The sequence below is a fragment of the Callospermophilus lateralis genome, unplaced genomic scaffold (genome assembly GCF_048772815.1).
Source record: "Callospermophilus lateralis isolate mCalLat2 unplaced genomic scaffold, mCalLat2.hap1 Scaffold_1167, whole genome shotgun sequence".
NCBI lineage: Eukaryota > Metazoa > Chordata > Mammalia > Rodentia > Sciuridae > Callospermophilus > Callospermophilus lateralis.
In genome coordinates this window covers 193,964-215,575 of record NW_027511969.1, presented here as the reverse complement: position 1 = coordinate 215,575, position 21,612 = coordinate 193,964, and the positions used below count along the sequence as shown (strand labels likewise).

Sequence of the window (21,612 nt, the reverse complement as noted above, 5' to 3'; positions counted from 1 at the left end):
ACCCAGGTGACCTTCTGTACAATCCCTGCCCAGCCCAGTGCTGTCACATGTCCCACAGGATACCTCCTCTGCACTCCCTGACCAGCCCAGTACTGTCCCATGGCGCCCAGGAGACCTCCTCGGCACTCGCTGCCCAGCCTACTGATGTCCCAAGGCCCCCAAAAGACCTCCTCTGTACTCCCGGCCCAGCCCAGTGCTGCCCCATGGCCGCTAAGAGACCTCCTCGGCACTCCTTCCCACCCCAGTGCTGTACCATGGTCCCCAAGAGACCTCCTCTGTACTCTCTGCCCTGCCCAGTGCTGTCCCATGGCGCCCAGGAGACCTCCTCTGCACTCCCTGCCCATCCCAGTGCTGTCCCATGGCCCCCCAGGAGATATGCCTTCTACTCCCTGCCCAGCCCAGTGCTGTCCCATGGCCCCCAGGACACCGCCTCTGTACTCTCTGCTCAGACCAGTTCTGTCCCATGGCTACCAGGAGACCTCCTCTGCATTCCCTGCCCAGGCCAGTGCTGTCCCATAGCCCCCAGGAGACCTGCCTTGTACTCCCTGCACAGCCCAGTGCTGTCCCATGACCCCCAGGAGACCTCCTCTGCACTCGGTGCCCAGCCCAGTGCTGTCCCATGGCTCATTTGGAAACCTCCTCTGCACTTCCTGCCCAGACCAGTGCTGTCCAATGGGCCCCAGCAGACCACCTCTGTACACTCTGCCCAGCACAGTGCAGTACCATGACCGCCAGGAGACCTCCTCTGCACTCCCTGCCCAACCCAGCGCTGTCCCATGGCCCCCCTGAGACCAGCCTTGTACTCCCTGCCCAGCTCAGTGCTGTCCCAGGGCCCCCATGAGACCTCCTCTGCACTCCCTACCCAGACCAGTGCTGTCCCATGCCCCCAGGAGACCTCCTCTGCACTCTCTGCCCAGCCCAGTGCTGTTCCATGGCCCGCAGGAGACCTCCTCTGTACTCCCTGCCCAGCCCAGTACTGTCACGTGGCCACAGGAGACCTTCTCTGCACTCCCTGCCCAGAGCCGAGCTGTCCCGTGGCCCTCAGGAGACCTCCTCTGTACTTTCTGGCCAGCCCATTGCTGTCCAATGGCCCGCAGGAGACCTCCTCTGCACTCTCTGCCCAGCCCAGTGCTTTCCCATGGCTCATTTGGAGACCTCATCTGCACTCCCTGCCCAGCCCAGTGCTGTCCCATGGCCCCCAGGAGACCTCCTCTTCACTCCCTGCCAAGCCCAGTGCTTTCCCATGGCTCATTTGGAGACCTCCTCGGCACTCCCTGCCCAGCCCAGTGCTGTCCCATGGCCCACAGAAGACCTCCTCTGCACTCCCTGCCCAGCGCAGTGCTGTCCCATGGCTCATTTGGAGACATCCTCTGCACTCCCTGCCCAGACCAGTGCTGGCCCATGGCTCCCAGGAGACCTCCTCTGCACTCCCTGCCCAGCCCAGTGCTTTCCCATGGCTTATTTGGAGACCTCATCTGAACTCCCTGCCCAGACCAGTGCTGTCCCATGGCCCCCAGGAGACCACCTCTGTACACTCTGCCCAGCTCAGTGCAGTCCCATGACTCCCAGGAGACCTCCTCTGCACTCCCTGCGTACCCAGGGCTGTCCCATGGCCCCCAGGAGACCTGCCTTGTACTCCCTGGCCAGCACAGTGCTGTCCCATGGCCCCCATGAACCTCATCTGCACTCCCTGCCAAGACCAGTGCCGTCCCATGCCCCCCAGGAGACCTCCTCTGCACTCCCTGCCCAACCCAGCGCTGTCCCATGGCCCCCAGGAAACCTGCCTTGTACTCCCTGGCCAGCCCAGTGCTGTCCCATGGCCCCCAGGAGACCTTCTCCGCACTCTATACCCAGCCCAGTAGTGACCCATGACACCAATGACCTTCTGTGCACTCTCTGCTCAGCCCAGTGGTGACCCACGTCCCCAGGAGACCTTCTCTGCACTCTCTACCCAGCCCAGTGGTGACCCATGAACCCAGGTGACCTCTGTACAATCCCTGCCCAGCCCAGTGCTGTCCCATGGCCCCCAGGAGACCTCCTCGGCCCTCCCTGCCCAGACAAGTGCTCTCCCATGGCCCCCAGGAGACCACCTCTGTACACTCTGCCCAGCTGAGTGCAGTCCCATGACTCCCAGGAGACCTCCTCTGAACTCCCTGCCCAACCCAGCGCTGTCCCATGGCCCCCAAAAGACCTGCCTTGTACTCCCTGGCCAGTCCAGTGCTGTCCCATGGCCCCCATGAGACCTCCTCTGCACTCCCTGCCAAGCCCAGTGCTGTCCCATGCCCCCCAGGAGACCTACTCTGCACTCCCTGCCCAACCCAGCGCTGTCCCATGGCCCCCAGAAGACCTTCTCTGCACTCTCTACTCAGCCCAGGAGTGACCCATGACACCAATGACCTTCTGTGCACTCTCTGCTCAGCCCAGTGGTGACACATGTCCCCAGGAGACCTTCTCTGCACTCTCTACGCAGCGCAGTGGTGACCCATGAACCCAGGTGACCTTCTGTACAATCCCTGCCCAGCCCAGTGCTGTCACATGTCCCACAGGATACCTCCTCTGCACTCCCTGACCAGCCCAGTGCTGTCCCATGGCGCCCAGGAGACCTCCTCGGCACTCGCTGCCCAGCCTACTGATGTCCCAAGGCCCCCAAAAGACCTCCTCTGTACTCCCGGCCCAGCCCAGTGCTGCCCAATGGCCGCTAAGAGACCTCCTCGGCACTCCTTCCCACCCCAGTGCTGTACCATGGTCCCCAAGAGACCTCCTCTGTACTCCCTGCCCAGTCCACTGCTGCCCCATGGCCCCCAGGAGACCTAACTTGTACTCCCTGCACAGCCTAGTGCTGTCCCACGGCCCCGAGGAGACCTCCTCTGCACTCCCTGCCAAGCCCAGTGCTGTCCCATGTCCCCCAGGAGACATCCGCTGCACTCCCTGCCCAGCCCTGCGCTGTCCCATGGCCCCCAGGAGACCTGCCTTCTACTCCCTGCCCAGCCCAGTGCTGTCCGGTGGTCCCCAGGACACAGCCTCTGTACTCTCTGCTCAGCCCAGTGCTGTCCCATGGCCCCCAGGCGACCTCCTCTGCACTCCCTGCCTAGACCACTGCTGCCCCATGGCCCCCAGGAGACCTGCCTTGTACTCCCTGCACAGCCCAGTGCTGTCCCATGGCCCCCAGGAGACCTCCTCTGCACTCCGTGCCCAGCCCAGTGCTGTCCCATGGCTCATTTGGAAACCTCCTCTGCACTCCCTGCCCAGACCAGTGCTGTCCCATGGCCCCCAGGAGACCACCTCTGTACACTCTGCCCAGCTGAGTGCAGTCCCATGACGCCCAGGAGACCTCCTCTGAACTCCCTGCCCAACCCAGCGCTGTCCCATGGCCCCCAAAAGACCTGCCTTGTACTCCCTGGCCAGCCCAGTGCTGTCCCATGACCCCCATGAGACCTCCTCTGCACTCCCTGCCAAGCCCAGTGCTGTCCCATGCCCCCCAGGAGAGCTCCTCTGCACTCCCTGCCCAACCCAGCGCTGTCCCATGGCCCCCAGAAGACCTTCTCTGCACTCTCTACTCAGCCCAGTAGTGACCCATGACACCAATGACCTTCTGTGCACTCTCTGCTCAGCCCAGTGGTGACCCATGTCCCCAGGAGACCTTCTCTGCACTCTCTACGCAGCGCAGTGGTGACCCATGAACCCAGGTGACCTTCTGTGCAATCCCTGAACAGCCCAGTGCTGTCACATGTCCCACAGGATACCTCCTCTGCACTCCCTGACCAGCCCAGTGCTGTCCCATGGCGCCCAGGAGACCTCCTCGGCACTCTCTGCCCAGCCCACTGATGTCCCATGGCCCCCAAAAGACCTCCTCTGTACTCCCGGCGCAGCCCAGTGCTGCCCCATGGCCGCCAAGAGACCTCCTCGGCACTCCCTGCCCACCCCAGTGCTGTACCATGGCCCCCAAGAGACCTCCTCTGTACTCTCTGCCCTGCCCAGTGCTGTCCCATAGCGCCCAGGAGACCTCCTCTGCACTCTCTGCCCAGCCCAGTGCTGTCCCATGGCTCATTTGGAGACCTCCTCTGCACTACCTGCCCAGCCCAGTGCTGTCGCATGCCCCCAGAGACCTCCTCTGCACTCCCTGCCCAGCCCAGAGCTGTCCCATGGCCCCCAGGAGACCGCCTCTGCACTCCCTGCCCTACCTAGTGCTGTCCCATGGCCGCCAGGAGACCTCCTCTGCACTCCCTGCCCAGACCAGTGCTGTCCCATGGCCCCCAGGAGACTTCCTCTGCACTCCCTGCCCTGCCCAGTGGTGACCCATGATTCCAGGTGACCTTCTGTGCACTCCCTGCCAAGCCCAGTCCTTTCCCATGGCCCCCAAAAACCTCCTCTGCACTCCCCGCCCAGCCCAGTGCTTTCCCAAGGCCCGCAGGAGACCGCTACACTCCCTGCCCAGCCCAGTGGTAACCCATGGCCCCAAGAGGACCTTCTCTGCACTCCCTACCCAGCACAGTGGTGACCCATGACCCCAGGTGACCTTCTGTGCACTCTCTGCCAAGCGCACTGGTGACGCGTGACACCCAGGAGACCTCCTCTGTACTCTCTGCCCAGCCCAGTCCTGTCCCATGGCCCCCAGGAGACCTGCATTGTACTTCCTTCCCAGCCCAGTGCTGTCCCATGGCCCCCAGGAGACCTCCTCTGCACTCCCTGCCCATCCCAGCGCTGTCCCATGGCCCCCAGGAAATCTACCTTCTACTCCCTGCCCAGCCCAGTGCTGTCCCATGGCCCCCAGGACACCGCCTCTTTACTCTCTGCTCAGACCAGTTCTGTCCCATTGCTACCAGGAGACCTCCTCTGCACTCCCTGCCCAGGCCAGTGCTGTCCCATAGCCCCCAGGAGACCTGCCTTGTACTCCCTGCACAGCCCAGTGCTGTCCCATGACCCCCAGGAGACCTCCTCTGCACTCGGTGCCCAGCCCAGTGCTGTCCCATGGCTCATTTGGAAACCTCCTCTGCACTTCCTGCCCAGACCAGTGCTGTCCAATGGCCCCCAGCAGACCACCTCTGTACACTCTGCCCACCCCAGTGCAGTACAATGACCGCCAGGAGACCTCCTCTACACTCCCTGCCCAACCCAGCGCTGTCCCATGGCCCCCCGGAGACGAGCCTTGTACTCCCTGCCCAGCCCAGTGCTGTCCCATGGCCCCCATGAGACCTCCTCTGCACTCCCTGCCCAGACCAGTGCTGTCCCATGCCCCCCAGGAGACCTCCTCTGCACTCTCTGCCCAGACCAGTGCTGTTCCATGGCCCCCAGGAGACCTCCTCTGTACTCAATGCCCAGCCCAGTACTGTCACGTGGCCCCAGGAGACCTTCTCTGCACTCCCTGCCCAGCGCCGAGCTGTCCTGTGGCCCTCAGGAGACCTCCTCTGTACTTTCTGCCCAGCCCATTGCTGTCCAATGGCGCCGAGGAGACCTCTTCTGCACTCTCTGCCCAGCCCAGTGCTTTCCCATGGCTCATTTGGAGACCTCATCTGCACTCCCTGCCCAACCCAGTGCTGTCCCATGGCCCCCAGGAGACCTCCTCTTCACTCCCTGCACAGCCCAGTGCATTCCCATGGCTCATTTGGAGACCTCCTCTGAACTCCCTGCCCAGCCCAGTACAGTCCCATGGCCCACAGAAGACCTCCTCTGCAATCCCTGCCCAGCGCAGTGGTGTCCCATGGCTCATTTGGAGACATCCTCTGCACTCCCTGCCCAGACCAGTGCTGGCCCATGGCCCCCAGGAGACCTCCTCTGCAGTCCCTGCCCAGCCCAGTGCTTTCCCATGGCTTATTTGGAGACCTCATCTGAACTCCCTGCCCAGCCCAGTGCTTTCCCATGGCCCCAAGGAGACCTCCTCTGCATTCCCTGCCCAGCCCAGTGCTGTCCCATAGCCCCCAAGAGACCTCCTCTGTATTCTCTGCCCCGGCCAGTGGTGTCCCATGGCCGCCAGGTGACCTCCTCTGTACTCTCTGCCCAGCCCAGTGCTGTCCCATGTCCCCCAGGAGACATCCTCTGCACTCCCTGCCCAGCCCTGCGCTGTCCCATGGCCCCCAGGAGACCTGCCTTCTACTCCCTGCCCAGCCCAGTGCTGTCCGGTGGTCCCCAGGACACAGCCTCTGTACTCTCTGCTCAGCCCAGTGCTGTCCCATGGACCCCAGGAGACCTCCTCTGCACTCCCTGCCCAGCCCACTGCTGCCCCATGGCCCCCAGGAGACCTGCCTTGTACACCCTGCACAGCCCAGTGCTGTCCCATGGCCCCCAGGAGACCTCCTCTGCACTCCGTGCCCAGGCCAGTGCTATCCCATGGCTCATTTGGAAACCTCCTCTGCACTCCCTGCCCAGACCAGTGCTGTCCCATGGCCCCCAGGAGACCACCTCTGTACACTCTGCCCAGCTCAGTGCAGTCCCATGACTACCTGGAGACCTCCTCTGCACTCCCTGCGTACCCAGGGCTGTCCCATGCCGCCCAGGTGACCTTCACTGCACTCCCCGCCCAGCCCAGTGCTGTCCCATGGACTCCAGGAGACCTCCTCTGTACTCTCTGCTCAGCCCAGTGCTGTCCCATGGACTCCAGGAGACCTCCTCTGTACTCTCTGCTCAGCCCAGTGCTGTCCCATGGCACCCAGACGACCTGCCTTGTACTCCCTGCCCAGTCCAGTGCTGTCCCATGGACCCCAGAAGACTTCCTTTGCACTCCCTGCCCTGCCCAGTAGTGTCCCATGGCTCATTTGGATACCTCCTCTGAACTCACTGCCCAGCCCCGAGCTGTCCCTTGGCTCATTTGGAGACCTCCTCTGCACTCCCTGCCCAGCCCAGTGCTGTCCCATGGCCCTGAGGAGACCTCCTCTGTACTCTCTGCCCAGCCCAGTGCTGTCCCATGGCCCCATGAGACCTCCTCTGCACTCCCTGCCCAGCCCAGTACTATCCCATGGCGCCCAGGTGACCTTCACAGCACTCCCTGCCCAGCCCAGTGCTGTCCCGTGGCCCCCAGGAGATTTCCTCTGCACTCCCTGCCCAGCCAGGTCCTTTCCCATGGCTTATTTGGAGACCTCCTCTACACTCCCTGCCCAGCCCATTGCTGTCCCATGGCCCGCAAGAGACCTCCTCTGTACTCTCTGCCAAGCCCAGTGCTGTCCCATGGCCCCCAGGAGACCTCCTCTGCACTCCCTGCCCATCCCAGTGCTGTCCCATGGCTCATGTGGAAAACTCCTCTGCACTCCCTGCCCATCCCAGTGCTGTCCCATGGCACCCAGACTACCTCCTCTGTACTCTCTGCCGAGCCCAGTGCTGTCCCATGGCCCCCAGGAGGCCTCCCAAGTACTCTCTGCCCAGCCCAGTGCTGTCCCATGGCCCCCAGAAGACCTCCTCTGCACTCCCTGCCCAGCCCAGAGCTGTCCCATGGCGCCAAGGAGACCTTCACTGCAATCCCTGCCCAGCCCAGTGCTGTGTAATGGCCCCCAGAGACATCCTGTGCACTCCGTGCCCATCCCAGCGCTGTCCCATGGCACCCAGGAGAACTGCCTTGTACTGCCTGGCCACCACAGTGCTGTCCCATTGCCGCCAGGAGACCTCCTCTGCACTCCCTGCCCAGCCCAGTGCTGTCCCATGGCTCCCAAGAGACCTCCTCTGTACTCTCTGCCCAGCCCAGTGCTGTCCATGGCCCCCAGGAGACCTCCTCTGCACTCCCTGCCCATCCCAGTGCTGTCCCATGCCTCATTTGGAGACGTACTCTGCACTCCCTGGCCATCCCAGCGCTGTCCCATGGCACCCAAGAGACCTGCCTTGTACTCCCTGGCCAGCCGAGTGCTGTCCCATGGCCGCCAGGAGACCTCCTCTGCACTGCCTGCCCAGCCCAGTGCTGTCCCATGGCCCTGAGGAGAACTCCTCTGTACTCTCTGCCCAGCCCAGTGCTGTCCCATGGCCCCATTAGACCTCCTGTGCACTCCCTGCCCAGCCCAGTGCTATACCATGGCGCCCAGGTGACCTTCCCTGCACTCCCTGCCCACCCCAGTGCTGTCCCGTGGCCCCAGGAGATTTCCTCTGCACTCCCTGCCCAGCCCACTGCTGTCCCATGGCCCCAGGTGATTTCCTCTGCACTCCCTGCCCAGCCCAGTCCTCTCCCAAGGCTTATTTGGAGACCTCCTCTGCACTCCCTGCCCAGCCCAGTGCTGTCCCATGGCCCCCAGACTACCTCCTCTGTACTCTCTGCCGAGCCCAGTGCTGTCCCATGGCCCCCAGGAGACCTCCCTACTACTCTCTGCCCAGCCCAGTGCTGTCCCATGGCCCCCAGGAGACCTCCTCTGCACTCCTTGCCCAGCCCAGTGCTGTCCCATGGCGAAAAGGAGACCTTCACTGCACTCCCTGCCCAGCCCAGTGCTGTGTAATGGCCCCCAGAGACATCCTCTGCACTCCGTGCCCATCCCAGCGCTGTCCCATGGCACCCAGGAGAACTGCCTTGTACTCCGTGGCCACCACAGTGCTGTCCCATGGCCGCCAGGAGACCTCCTCTGTACTCTATGCCCAGCCCAGTGCTGTCTCATGGCCGCCAGGAGACCTCCTCAGAACTCCCTGCCCAGCAAGTGCTGTCCCGTGGCCCCCAGAAGACCACCTCTGCACTCCCTGCCCAGCCTAGTGCTGTCCCATGGACCCCAGGAAACCTCCTCTGTACTCGCTGCTTAGCCCAGTGCTCTCCCATGGCCCCCAGGAGACCTCCTCTGTACTCTCTGCCCAGCCCTGTGCTGTCCCATGGCTGCCAGGAGACCTCCTCTGCACTCTCTGCCCAACCCAGTGCTGTCCCTTGGTGCCCAGGTGACCTTCACTGCACTCCCTGCCCAGCCCTGTGCTGTCCCGTGGTCCCCAGGAGATGTCCTCTGCACTCCCTGCGCAGCCAGGTCCTTTCCCATGGCTTATTTGGAGACCTCCTCTGCACTCCCTGCCCAGCCCATTGCTGTTCCATTGCCCCAAGAGACCTCCTCTGTACTCTCTGCCCAGCCCAGTGCTGTCCCATGGCCCTCAGGAGACCTCCTCTGCACTCCGTGCCCATCCCAGTGTTGTCCCATGGCTCATGTGGAGAACTCCTCTGCACTCCCTGCCCATCCCAGCGCTGTCCGATGGCACCCAGGCGACCTGCCTTGTACTCCCTGGCCACCCCAGTGCAGTCCCATGGCCGCCAGGAGACCTACTCTGCACTCCCTGCCCTGCCCAGAGCTGTACCATGACCCCCAGGAGACCGCCTCTGTACTCTCTGCCCAGCCCAGTGCTGTCCCATGGCTGCCAGGAGGGCTCCTCTTCACTCCCTGCCCAGCCCACTGCTGTTCCGTGGCCCCCAGAAGACCTCCTCTGCACTCCCTTCCCAGCCCAGTGGTGTCCCATGGACCCAAGGAGACCTCCTCTGTACTCTCTGCTCAGCCCAGTGCTGTCCCATGGCGCCCAGGTGACCTTCACTGCACTCCCTGCCCAGCCCAGTGCTGTCCCATGGACTCCAGGAGACCTCCTCTGTACTCTCTGCTCAGCCCAGTGCTGTCCCATGGCACCCAGAAGACTTGCCTTGTACTCCCTGCCCAGTCCAGTGCTATCCCATGGACCCCAGGAGACTTCCTTTGCACTCCCTGCCCAGCCCAGTAGTGTCCCATGGCTCATTTGGATACCTCCTCTGAACTCCCTGCCCAGCCAAGAGCTGTCCCTTGGCTCATTTGGAGACCTCCTCTGCACTCCCTGCCCAGCCCAGTGCTGTCCCATGGCCCCCAGGAGACCTCCCTTCTACTCCCTGACAGCCCAGTGCTGTCCCATGGCAACCAGGACACCGCCTCTGTACTCCCTGCTCAGCCCAGTGCTGTCCCATGGCCCCCAGGAAACCTCCTCTGCACTCCCTGCCAAGCCCAGTGCTGTCCCATGGCGCCCAGGTGACCTTCACTGCACTCCCTGCCCAGCCCAGTGCTGTCCCGTGGCCCCCAGGAGATTTCCTCTGCACTCCCTGCCCAGCCCAGTCCTTTCCATGGCTTATTTGGAGACCTCCTCTACACTCCCTGCCCAGCCCAGTGCTGTCCAATGGCCCTCAAGAGACCTCCTCTGTACTCTCTGCTCAGCCCAGTGCTGTCCATGGCCCCCAAGAGACCTCCTCTGCACTCCCTGCCCATCCCAGTGCTGACCCATGGCTCATTTGGAGACGTCCTCTGCCCTCCCTGCCCATCCCAGCACTGTCCCATGGCACCCAAGAGACCTGCCTTGTACTCCCTGGCCAGCCGAGTGCTGTCCCATGGCCGCCAAGAGACCTCCTCTGCACTCCCTGCCCAGCCCAGTGCTGTCCCATGGCCCTGAGGAGACCTCCTATGTACTCTCTGCCCAGCCCAGTGCTGTCCCATGGCCCCATGAGACCTCCTCTGCACTCCCTGCCCAGCCCAGTACTATCCCATGGCGCCCGGGTGACCTTCACAGCACTCCCTGCCCAGCCCAGTGCTGTCCCGTGGCCCCCAGGAGATTTCCTCTGCACTCCCTGCCCAGCCAGGTCCTTTCCCATGGCTTATTTGGAGACCTCCTCTACACTCCCTGCCCAGCCCATTGCTGTCCCATGGCCCGCAAGAGACCTCCTCTGTACTCTCTGCGAAGCCCAGTGCTGTCCCATGGCCCCCAGGAGACCTCCTCTGCACTCCCTGCCCATCCCAGTGCTGTCCCATGGCTCATGTGGAAAACTCCTCTGCACTCCCTGCCCATCCCAGTGCTGTCCCATGGCACCCAGACTACCTCCTCTGTACTCTCTGCCGAGCCCAGTGCTGTCCCATGGCCCCCAGGAGACCTGCCTAGTACTCTCTGCCCAGCCCAGTGCTGTCCCATGGCCCCCAGGAGACCTCCTCTGCACTCCCTGCCCAGCCCAGTGCTGTCCCATGGCGCCAAGGAGACCTTCACTGCACTCCCTGCCCAGCCCAGTGCTGTGTAATGGCCCCAAGAGACATCCTCTGCACTCCGTGCCCATCCCAGCACTGTCCCATGGAACCCAGGAGAACTGCCTTGTACTGCCTGGCCACCACAGTGCTGTCCCATGGCCGCCAGGAGACCTCCTCTGCACTCGCTGCCCAGCCGAGTGCTGTCCCATGGCCCCCAGGAGACCTCCTCTGCACTCCCTGCCCAGCCCAGTGCTGTCCCATGGCACCAAGGAGACCTTCACTGCACTCCCTGCCCAGCCCAGGGCTGTGTAATGGCCCCCAGAGACATCCTCTGCACTCCGTGCCCATCCCAGCGCTGTCCCATGGCACCCAGGAGAACTGCCTTGTACTCTGTCGCCACCACAGTGCTGTCCCATGGCCACCAGGAGACCTCCTCTGCACTCGCTGCCCAGCCGAGTACTGTCCCATGGTCCCAAGGAGACCTCCTCTGTACTCTATGCCCAGCCCAGTGCTGTCCCATGGCCGCCAGGAGACCTCCTCAGAACTCCATGCCCAGCCAAGTGCTGTCCCGTGGCCCCCAGAAGACCTCCTCTGCACTCCCTGCCCAGCCTAGTGCTGTCCCATGGACCCCAGGAGACCTCCTCTGTACTCGCTGCTTAGCCCAGTGCTGTCCCATGGATCCCAGGAGACCTCATCTGTACTCTCTGCCCATCCCTGTGCTGTCCCATGGCTGCCAGGAGACCTCCTCAGAACTCCCTGCCAAGCCCAATACTGTCCCGGGGCCCCCAAAAGACCTCCTCTGTACTCTCTGCGCAGCCCAGTGCTGTCCCTTGGCGCCCAGGTGACATTCACGGCACTCCCTGCCCAGCCCAGTGCTGTCCCGTGGTCCCCAGGAGATTTCCTCTGCACTCCCTGCCCTGCCAGGTCCTTTCCCATGGCTTATTTAGAGACCTCCTCTGCACTCCCTGCCCAGCCCATTGCTGTTCCATTGCCCCAAGAGAGCTCCTCTGTACTCTCTGCCCAGCCCAGTGCTGTCCCATGGCCCCCAGGAGACCTCCTCTGCACTCCCTGCCCATCCCAGTGCTGTCCCATGGCTCATGTGGAGAACTCGTCTGCACTCCCTGCCCATCCCAGCGCTGTCCCATGGCACCCAGGCGACCTGCCTTGTACTCCCTGGCCACCCCAGTGCAGTCCCATGGCCGCCAGGAGACCTCCTCTGCACTCCAGCCCTGCCCAGAGCTGTACCATGGCCCCCAGGAGACCGCCTCTGTACTCTCTGCCCAGCCCAGTGCTGTCCCATGGCTGCCAGGAGGCCTCCTCTTCACTCTCTGACCAGCCCACTGCTGTCCCCTGACCCCCAGAAGACCTCCTCTGCACTCCCTTCCCAGCCCAGTGGTGTCCCATGGACCCCAGGAGACCTCCTCTGTACTCTCTGCTCAGCCTAGTGCTGTCCCATGGCGCCCAGGTGACCTTCACTGTACTCCCTGCCCAGCCCAGTGCTGTCCCATGGCACCCAGAAGACCTGCCTTGTACCCCCTGCCCAGTCCAGTGTTGTCCCATGGACCCCAGGAGACCTCCTTTGCACTCCCTGCCCAGCCCAGTAGGTCCCATGGCTCATTTGGATACCTCCTCTGAACTCCCTGCCCAGACCCGAGCTGTCCCTTGGCTCATTTGGAGACCTCCTCTGCACTCCCTGCCCAGCCCAGTACTGTCCCATGGCCCCCAGGAGACCTCCCTTCTACTCCCTGGCAGCCCAGTGCTGTCCCATGGCAACCAGGACACCGCCTCTGTACTCCCTGCTCAGCCCAGTGCTGTCCCATGGCCCCCAGGAAACCTTCTCTGCACTCCCTGCCCAGCCCAGTGCTGTCCCATGGCGCCCAGGTGACCTTCACTGCACTCCCTGTCCAGCCCAGTGCTGTCCCGTGGCGCCCCGGAGATTTCCTCTGCACTCCCTGCCCAGCCCAGTCCTTTCCCATGGCTTATTTGGAGACCTCTTCTGTACTCCCTGCCCAGCCCAGTGCTGTCCCATGGCCCCCAAGAGACCTCCTCTGTACTCTCTGCTCAGCCCAGTGCTGTCCATGGCCCCCAGGAGACCTCCTCTTCACTCCCTGCCCATCCCAGTGCTGTCCCATGGCTCATTTGGAGACGTCCTCTGCCCTCCCTGCCCATCCCAGCGCTGTCCCATGGCACCCAAGAGACCTGCCTTGTACTCCCTGGCCAGCCGAGTGCTGTCCCATGGCCGCCAGGAGACCTCCTCTGCACTCCCTGCCCAGCCCAGTGCTGTCCCATGGCCCTGAGGAGACCTCCTCTGCACTCCCTGCCCAGCCCAGTACTATCCCATGGCGCCCAGGTGACCTCCACAGCACTCCCTGCCCAGCCCAGTGCTGTCCCGTGGCCCCCAGGAGATTTCCTCTGCACTCCCTGCCCAGCCAGGTCCTTTCCCATGGCTTATTTGGAGACCTCCTCTACACTCCCTGCCCAGCCCATCACTGTCCCATGGCCCGCAAGAGACCTCCCCTGTACTCTCTGCCAAGCCCAGTGCTGTCCCATGGCCCCCAGGAGACCTCCTCTGCACTCCCTGCCCATCCCAGTGCTGTGCCATGGCTCATGTGGAGAACTCCTCTGCCCTCCCAGCACATCCCAGCGCTGTCCCATGGCACCCAGGAGACCTACCTTGTACTCCCTGGCCACACCAGTGCAGTCCCATGGTCGCCAGGAGACCTCCTCTGCACTCCCTGCTCTGCCCAGTGCTGTCCCATGGCCCCCAGGAGAACTCCTCTGTACTCTTTGCCCAGCCCAGTGCTGTCCCATGGCCGCCAGGAGGCCTCCTCTGCACTCCGTGCCCAGCCCAGTGCTGTACCGTGGCCCCCAGAAGACCTCCTCTGCACTCCCTTCCCAGCCCATTGCTGTCCCATGGACCCCAGGAGACATCCTCTGTACTTTCTGCTCAGCTCAGTGCTGTCCCATGGCGCCCAGGTGACCTTCACTGCACTCCCTGCCCAGCCCAGTGCTGTCCTGTGGCCCCCAGGTGATTTCCTCTGCACTCCCTGCCCAGCACAGTCCTTTCCCATGGCTTATTATTATATGGCCCCCAGAGACCTCCTCTGCACTCCGTGCCCATTCCAGCGCTGTCCCATGGCCCCCAGGAGACCTCCTGTGTACTCTCTGCCCAGCCCAGCGCCGTCCAATGGCCACCAGGAGACCTCCTCTGAACTCCCTGCCCAGCCCAGTGCTGTCCCATGGCCCCCAGAAGACCTCCTCTGCACTCCCTGCCCAGCCCAGTGGTGTCCCATGGACCCCAGGAGACCTCCGCTGTACTCTCTGCTTAGCCCAGTGCTGTCCTATGGCCCCCAGGAGACCTCCTCTGCACTCCCTGCCAGCCCAGTGCTGTCCCATGGCCCCCAGAAGACCTGCCTTGCACACCCTGCCCAGCCCAGTGCTGTCCAGTGGCCCCCAGGAGATTTCCTCTGCACTCCCTGCCCAGCCCAGTCCTTTCCCGTGGCTTATTTGGAGACCTCCTCTGCACTCCCTGCCCAGCCCAGTGCTGTCCATGGCCCCTAGGAGACCTCCTCTGCACTCCCTGCCCATCCCATTGCTGTCCCATGGCTCATTTGGAGACCTCCTCTGCACTCCCTGCCCATCCCAGCTTGTCCCATGGACCCCAGGAGACCTGCCTTGTACTCCCTGGCTAGCCGAGTGCTGTCCTATGGCAGCCTGGAGACCTCCTCTGCACTCCCTGCCCAGCCCAATGCTGTCCCATGACCCCCAAGAGACCTCCTCTGTACTCTCTGCTCAGCCCAGTGCTGTCCATGGCCCCCAGGAGACCTCCTCTGCACTCCCTGCCCATCGCCGTGGCCTAGATCCCAAATAGTCTTGGGGACATGGAACCAAGACTGGGGTTTAGGAGCAGAGGCTGTTAAGGATGAGATGAGATGAAGAGTCCAAGGCAAAGACCTGGGTAGAGCCAGGAGATGGGAACAGGGTGGGGGTGTCCAGGCGACAGGTCACAGGGTGGGCATGGGTCAGAAGCTGGGAACGAGGCCTGGGGAACAAAGAGCAAGGGGTGAAGGATTGTGCTGGGGTGGGAAGGAGCAGGATGTGGGTTGGGCCCTGTGGGCAGGTTACCTGCTTCAGCGGCAACAGCATGAACTCCTCGGTCTTGGCCACGTCCAGAAAGTGCTGCAGCACATACCTGTGTGCTGCCTTGAGCAGGTCACTGCAGGAGTTCGTATCGGCAAAGCCCCGGATGCCCAGGCAGTTGGAGGGGTCCAGCTGACTCAGCAGGAACTTGCAGCAGGCATCCCGGATGCCGTTCAGCTGCAGCAGGCTGGCAGCTGGGAGCAACGTCTGTGGAACATGGAGATGGGGTCTGGTGGGAGGTGCCCAGGCTGTGAAAGTAACTGGAGGGTTTGGGGAGAGGCCTGTGAGGGGCCAGGGCATGGGGAGATCTGGCAGGAGACACACTGCCTCACCTGTACGTTGCCCTCGCCTACTACAATCTCAGCCGTATATGCAAACTGCACCAGTTGGTCCAAGGCCTGAGGGTCAATGTCATGCAGTGTCACATGAGTCTGGCGGCTCTCACTCATCTCATCTGTGGGGACAGTAGTCAGGCTGGTACCTGTCCTGGGAGAGCTGCAGAGAGCCCCCAAGTGCCACCCAGACTGTGGTACTTGCTTGTGAACATGGCATGGAAGTAGGGGCTACAGGAGGCCAGCACCACCTTGTGTGCAAGGATCTCCTTGGCGGCCACATGCAGGATGATGTCACACAGGAGGCCACGCTGCCACATTCGGCTCATGGCTACGAAGGCATCATGGTAGTGCCGCTTGGAGTTGTGGGCCACACTGTGGCCCTCGCGGCTCAGTAGCTGCATGGCACCTTCCATGGGGGCTGCGGGCAGGGCCTGCCTGGGCCACGCTCGCTCTGCCTCTGGGCTGCAGGTGGGCAGGGCCAGGTCAGGGTTAGCCCTGTAGGGGGCTGCTCACCCACCTCCTCTCTACCACCAGACTTCTGGGTATGGCCAGGGCAGCCAAGTCAACCATCTGTCCAGCAGTCCAGTGGCCATAACTTCTGCATCAAGGCCCACCTAGTAATGCTGCCCGCCTGGAGCAAGACCTCCCCTCCTCTACAGGGAGCTACCCTGGAGCCAGACCAGACTCTCTTCTAAGCCTACTCCCACTGGGGGATCATCCGGACACTGCTGCCCTGACTGTCCAGCTTCCTCTGCCCACCTCCCTTCTCAGCTACTAAGTTCACCCATCTCTTGTTCCCCTTGAGAGACAGGTATCCTCGACCCTTCTAAGGATAGGGCTCCTGCCTTGCCAGCCACCCTTCCCATCCCTCAGCAGTACTGGGAATGTGGGAGGTGTACGCAGGGAACCGGCCAATGCCTGTTTTAAAGCAGACCCCTGGCCCCCCGGTACAGCAGGTGGACCTCCCGTTGTGGAGGAATTCAAGGGCAGGCAAGGGGCTTAGGGCCTCTCTTTCCAGGGGTCAGCACCCCTGGCCCCCCCGCAGCACTCAGGACTTCCCAGAACCGCTGCCGTGGCCAAAGGACGGAGGGGCTCGGACTTCACACGACCCAGGCCTGTGGCAGCCTCTCGGGCGACGCCGTTCTTCCGAGTCCCCCGGTCCCTCTGTCGGTCCTCGGCGCCGCCCGCTCTCCGCTTTACTCATGCCGGCGGCTGCGGCTGCGGCGGCGGCGCCTCGGGCCTGGGCCCCGGGCTGCCGTTCTCCGGGCTCTGCGTCCTGCCGGCTGGGCGCTCGCCGCGCGGCTGCATCAGCTCAGCCACTGAACTGCCGCCGCGAAGGGCGCAGGACAAACAAGAGCGACTGCTGGATGGAGGCTCAGCAGCGGTGGCCCCTCAGCGTCGCGCTCCTCCCCGGCTGCAGACAAGGTTTCTCGGCGCCGCCCGCCCCATCTCTCGCGCTCCGAGGAGGCTTCGAGGATCCACATTGGACACGGGTCAGCCCGGCATGGCGCCACCGGATCGATTCCTCTCGTAGCCCTCGGCCCCGCGTACTGCCCCAGGCGGACAAGCTCCGGGCCCCAGATGGCCAGCCACCTGCCGGTTGTGCTGTGGTGGGTCAAGCCTTGGGCCGTGCACTGGCCGTTTGGTCCAGCCGTCCACGCCCGCGGACCCTGCAGCCTGGAAAGAGGAATGCATCCTCTCCGCCCAGCCCCGGGCGCCCTGGCCAGACACTCGGGTGTGTTTTCCGTGGGACCTCGCTGCATGGAATGTGGATGGTGCTGCCAGGGGCTGCTGACCGTCCAGCAAGATAGACACAGGGCTCTTGCTCCGACCTCGCATCAGGCGAAGCCAGTCCCGCCTCCCAGCATGCTCTGATTCCTGTCAGACTGTCTATTTGTATCCCTGCCGTTTCTGTTTTCATTGCTTTCTCCATTAAACCCTTGGTTCATTGTGTTCTTAGTATAGAAGTCTCCACTGTCGCACGTTTTGTCTGGTGTCAGCGCCCTGCAGACGCACGGGTGGGCCGCAGACAGGGCCTCGATTCCCCAGGTGGGAGTTGTTATTTCAGCGTGTCACGGAGGAGGACGCAGCGCTCTGACCTGGCCCGGCCCGCGTTGGGCGAATGAATGCCAGAGCCGTGCCAGAACCCACCTGAGGCCATGAGGGTGCAAACGCGCCCTCCCGCCTGGAAGCCACCGGCTACGCAGTGGAGAATCGCAGAGCCAGCCACAGGGTGGGGCTCGGCCGGGGGCGGGGCCGACCCGGAGGTAGTGCCTTAGTGCACGGCTTTCTGGGGCCGGAAGTGCGGCGCACGCGGCGGGCTCGGCGTCATGGCTGAGGCGAGGAGCCGCAGGAGGTAAGTCTGCCGTGTTCCTTGCGGGAGCCTGTGCTCTGGCCTGTCCTCACCTCTTTCGAAGGCTGGGGCTAGTGGGCTGGCGCCTTGTGACCCTCCGTGACCCGCTGGCGCCTGGCGGAGCTGACGGTGGACGAATTCCTGGCCTCAGGCTTCGACTCTGAGTCCGAGTCCGAGGGCTCCCCGGAGGCGGCGACGCGGGAGCGGGAGGCACGCGGATGTGGAGCTGCGCGGCATCTGGAGACCGGTAGGGGCCCCGCGGCCCGGTAAGCCGGCGAGCCTGGGTGGCTTGCTGTGCCAGCCTTCCTCCGGGTGGGGCAGGCGTTGGCGGGTGACGCAGAGTTGCGTTTCTGACCCGGTAGAGTTCGGTGTGGGGCGGACCCTTCTGTAGCGCGCAGGGGGCGGTCAGGAACCACGCGAGGGGCCGGAGGGAGGTTGAGCGGAGAGCCGGGCCGGCTCCGTGCCTGCAGACCCAGCCACTGGGAAGGCTGAGGCAGGAGAGCCCAAGTTTGAGGCCAGCCTGGGCAATTTATCAACACCCTGTCTCAAAGCAGAAAGGGCTGGGGATGTAGCTCTGAAGAAGAGCGCTTACCTAGCGCTTGAGGAGCCCTGGAGTCAGTCTCAAGTGTCCTAACTACAGTAACAAAGCAGATGCCAAGTGGCCAAACTTGGGAGGGCGACAGCCTGAGTTTTGAGTGACAGCCCGAAGGGGTAGGCTGTGTGGACCGTACAGCAGGAACAGAGAAGGTCTTGAAGTGGGAACCCATGAGGAAGGGGTGACTGGTAGGAGAAGTGGGAAAGTAGTTGAAGATGCACCCAGAGGGTGGGTGATGAGGAATCAGGTTAGATCACCCAGTAAAATGGGAAGTTTCCTCAGAGCGAGAGCTGTGAAGCAACATCCTGTGACATTTTTTAAAAAAGGGAAAAGGTCACTCCGGTTTCTGTGCCAAAAAGGATCATAGGTGAGGAGGGTGGGAATGGAGAGGCCATTATGGTGATTGAGAGTTGAGAGATGTGGTGGTTTGCAAGGAGACTTTGGTGGTTTTGAAGATGTTGTTGATGAGTTATAGGGACAGGTCTTTGTGGGGACTGCATGGTGCCAGGACAGCAAGTCTGGGGAGAGCACAGGTTGAGTGTCTGTGTGCTAGAGGTTAAAGCAACGGGGAGAGGCTTCTGGGTACAGGAGTCCAGAAGAGAGTTATGTTTTCTGAAAACTTAACATTGTGGGAAACCTCCTGCTTGTTGTTGATGGCTGCTGTGCAGGGAGCAGAATAACCCTGTGGTCTCTCTGAGGAGGCCCACAAGTGGCTATGTGGACAAGAAGCCAACCCCCTGCTGGTTTTTCACTGGCTTACTGACTTCTGCCTTCTCAGTAGGCATAAAGGCAGTGCCTCTGAGCACAAGGACCAGCTCTCTCCGCTGAAGGAAAAAGATCCAGAATTCTACAAGTTCTTGCAAGACAATGACAAGAGCCTGCTAAATTTAGTGACTCAGACAGCTCTAAGGAGGAAGAGGAGCAGTTTCACTCCTTGCCAGGTGCACTGGAGGTGAGGACAGCACAGACCTGTCCAGCAGGGCACCTGTGGCTTCTACACCCTCCCCCAGCATGACTCTTCTGTATCTGGTGTAGGAAGCAAGCGAAGAAGACAGAGGAGAGGATGGGGACAGAGTCCCTGGAGGACCTCAGCGGAAGAAAAATGAGTCTGTTCCTGTGACCCTGGCCATGGTGGAGAAATGGAAGCAGTCTGCAAAGGTGAGAAGAAGGAGTGTGGTCTGAGCAGCTAGACCCCGCCATGGGACAGCACTGGGCTGGGCAGGGAGTACAGAGGAGGTATCCTGAGGGCCATGGGACAGCACTGGGCTGGGCAGGGAGTACAGAGCAGGTCTCCTGGGGGCCATGGGACAGCACTGGGCTGGGCAGGGAGTGCAGAGGAGGTCTCCTGGCGGCCAAGGGACAGCAAAGGGCAGGGCAGGGAGTGCAAAGAAGGTCTCCTGGGGGCCATGGGACAGCTCTGGGCTGAGCAGGGAGTGCAGAGGAGGTCTCCTTGGGGCCATGGAACAGCACTGGGCTGGGCAGGAATGCAGAGGAGCTCTCCTGGCGGCCATGGGACAGCACTGGGCAGGGCAGGGAGTGCAGAGGAGGTCTCCTGGGGGCCACGGGACAGCACTGGGCTGGGCAGGGAGTGCAGAGCAGGTCTCCTAGGTGCCATGGGACAGCACTGGGCTTGGCAGAGAGTGCAGAGGACGTATCCTGGGGGCCATGGGATAGCACTGGGCTGGGCAGGGAGTGCAGAAGAGGTCTCCTGGGGGGCATGGGACAGCACTGGGCTGGGCAGGGAGTGTACATAAGGTCACCTGGGGTCATGGGTCAACACTGGGTTGGGTAGAGAGTGCAGAGAAGGTCTCCTGGGGGTCATGGGTCACCACTGGGCTGAGCAGAGAGTGCACAGAAGGTCATTGGTGTCATGGGTCACTACTGGGCTGGGTAGAGAGTGCAGAGGACGTCTCCTGGGGGCCATGGGACAGCACTGGGTTGGGCAGGGAGTGCAGAAGAGGTCTCCTGGGGGGCATGGGACAGCACTGGGCTGGGCAGGGAGTCCAGAGGAGGTCTAATGGGGTTCATGGGACAGCACTGGGCTGGATAGAGAGTACAGAGGATGTCTCTTGGGGGCCATGGGACAGCACTAGGCTGGGCAGGGAGTGCCGAGGAGGTCTCCAAATAAGCCATTGGAAAGGACTGGGCTGGGCAGGGAGTGCAGAGCAAATCTCCTGGGGGCCATGGAACAGCACTGGGCTGTGCAGGGAGTGCAGAGGAGGAGGTCTCCAAATGAGCCATGGGACAGCACTGCGCTGGGCAGGGAGTGCACAGAAGGTCACCTGGGGTCATGGGTCACCACTGGGCTGGGTAGGGAGTGCAGAGGAGGTCTCCTGGGGGCCGTGGGACAGCGCAGGGCTGGGCAGGGAGTACAAGGCAGGTCTCCTGGGGGCCATGGGACAGCTCCGAGCTGGGCAGGGAGTGCAGAAGAGGTCTCCTGGGGGACATGGGACAGCACTGGGGTGGGCAGAGAGTACAGAGGAGGTCTGCTGGGGGCCATCGGACAGCACTGGGCTGGGCAGGGAGTGCAGAGGAGGTCTAGTGGTAGCCATGGGACAGCACTGGGCTGGGCCGGGAGTTTAGATGAGGTCTCCAAATAAGCCATGGGAAAGCACTGGGCTGGGCAGGGAGTGCAGAGGAGGTCTCCTGGGGGCCATGGGCCAGCACTTGGCTGGGCAGGGAGTGCCGAGGAGGTCTCTTGGCGGCCATCCGCCAGCATTGGGCTGGGCCGGGAGTACAGAGGAGGTCTTTGGGGAGCCATGGGACATCAGAGGCCTGGGCAGGGAGTGCCGAGGAGGTCTCCTGGGGGCCATGGGACAGTACTTGGTAGGGCCGGGAGTACAGAGGATGTCTTTTGGGGTCCATGGGACCTCAGTGGGCTGGGCAGGGAGTGCCGAGGAGGTCTCCTGGGCGCCATGGGACAGCACTGGGCTGGTCAGGGAGTGCAGAGGAGGTCTCCTGTGGGACATGTGACAGCACTGGGCTGGGCAGTAATTGTATAGAAGGTCACCTGGGTTCATGGGTCACCACTGGGTTGGGTAGAGAGTGCAGAGAAGATCTCCTGGGGACATGGGTCACCACTGGGCTGAGCAGAGAGTGCACAGAAGGTCATTGGTGTCATGGGTCATTACTGGGCTGAGTAGAGAGTGCAGAGAAGGTCTCCTGGGGGCCATGGCACAGCGCTGGGTTGGGCAGGGAGTGCAGAGGAGGTCTCCTGGGGGGCATGGGACAGCACTGGGCTTGGCAGGGAGTGCAGAGGAGGTCTCATGGGGGCCATGGGACAGCACT

At 62.8% G+C, this 21,612-nt stretch overlaps 1 pseudogene; it reads right to left on the bottom strand.

The window, feature by feature from the left end:
• LOC143390356 (AT-rich interactive domain-containing protein 1B-like) overlaps nucleotides 1–15,789 on the bottom strand; it is a 232,291-nt pseudogene extending 216,502 nt beyond the window's left edge.
• Nucleotides 15,790–21,612: the final 5,823 nt, after the last annotated feature.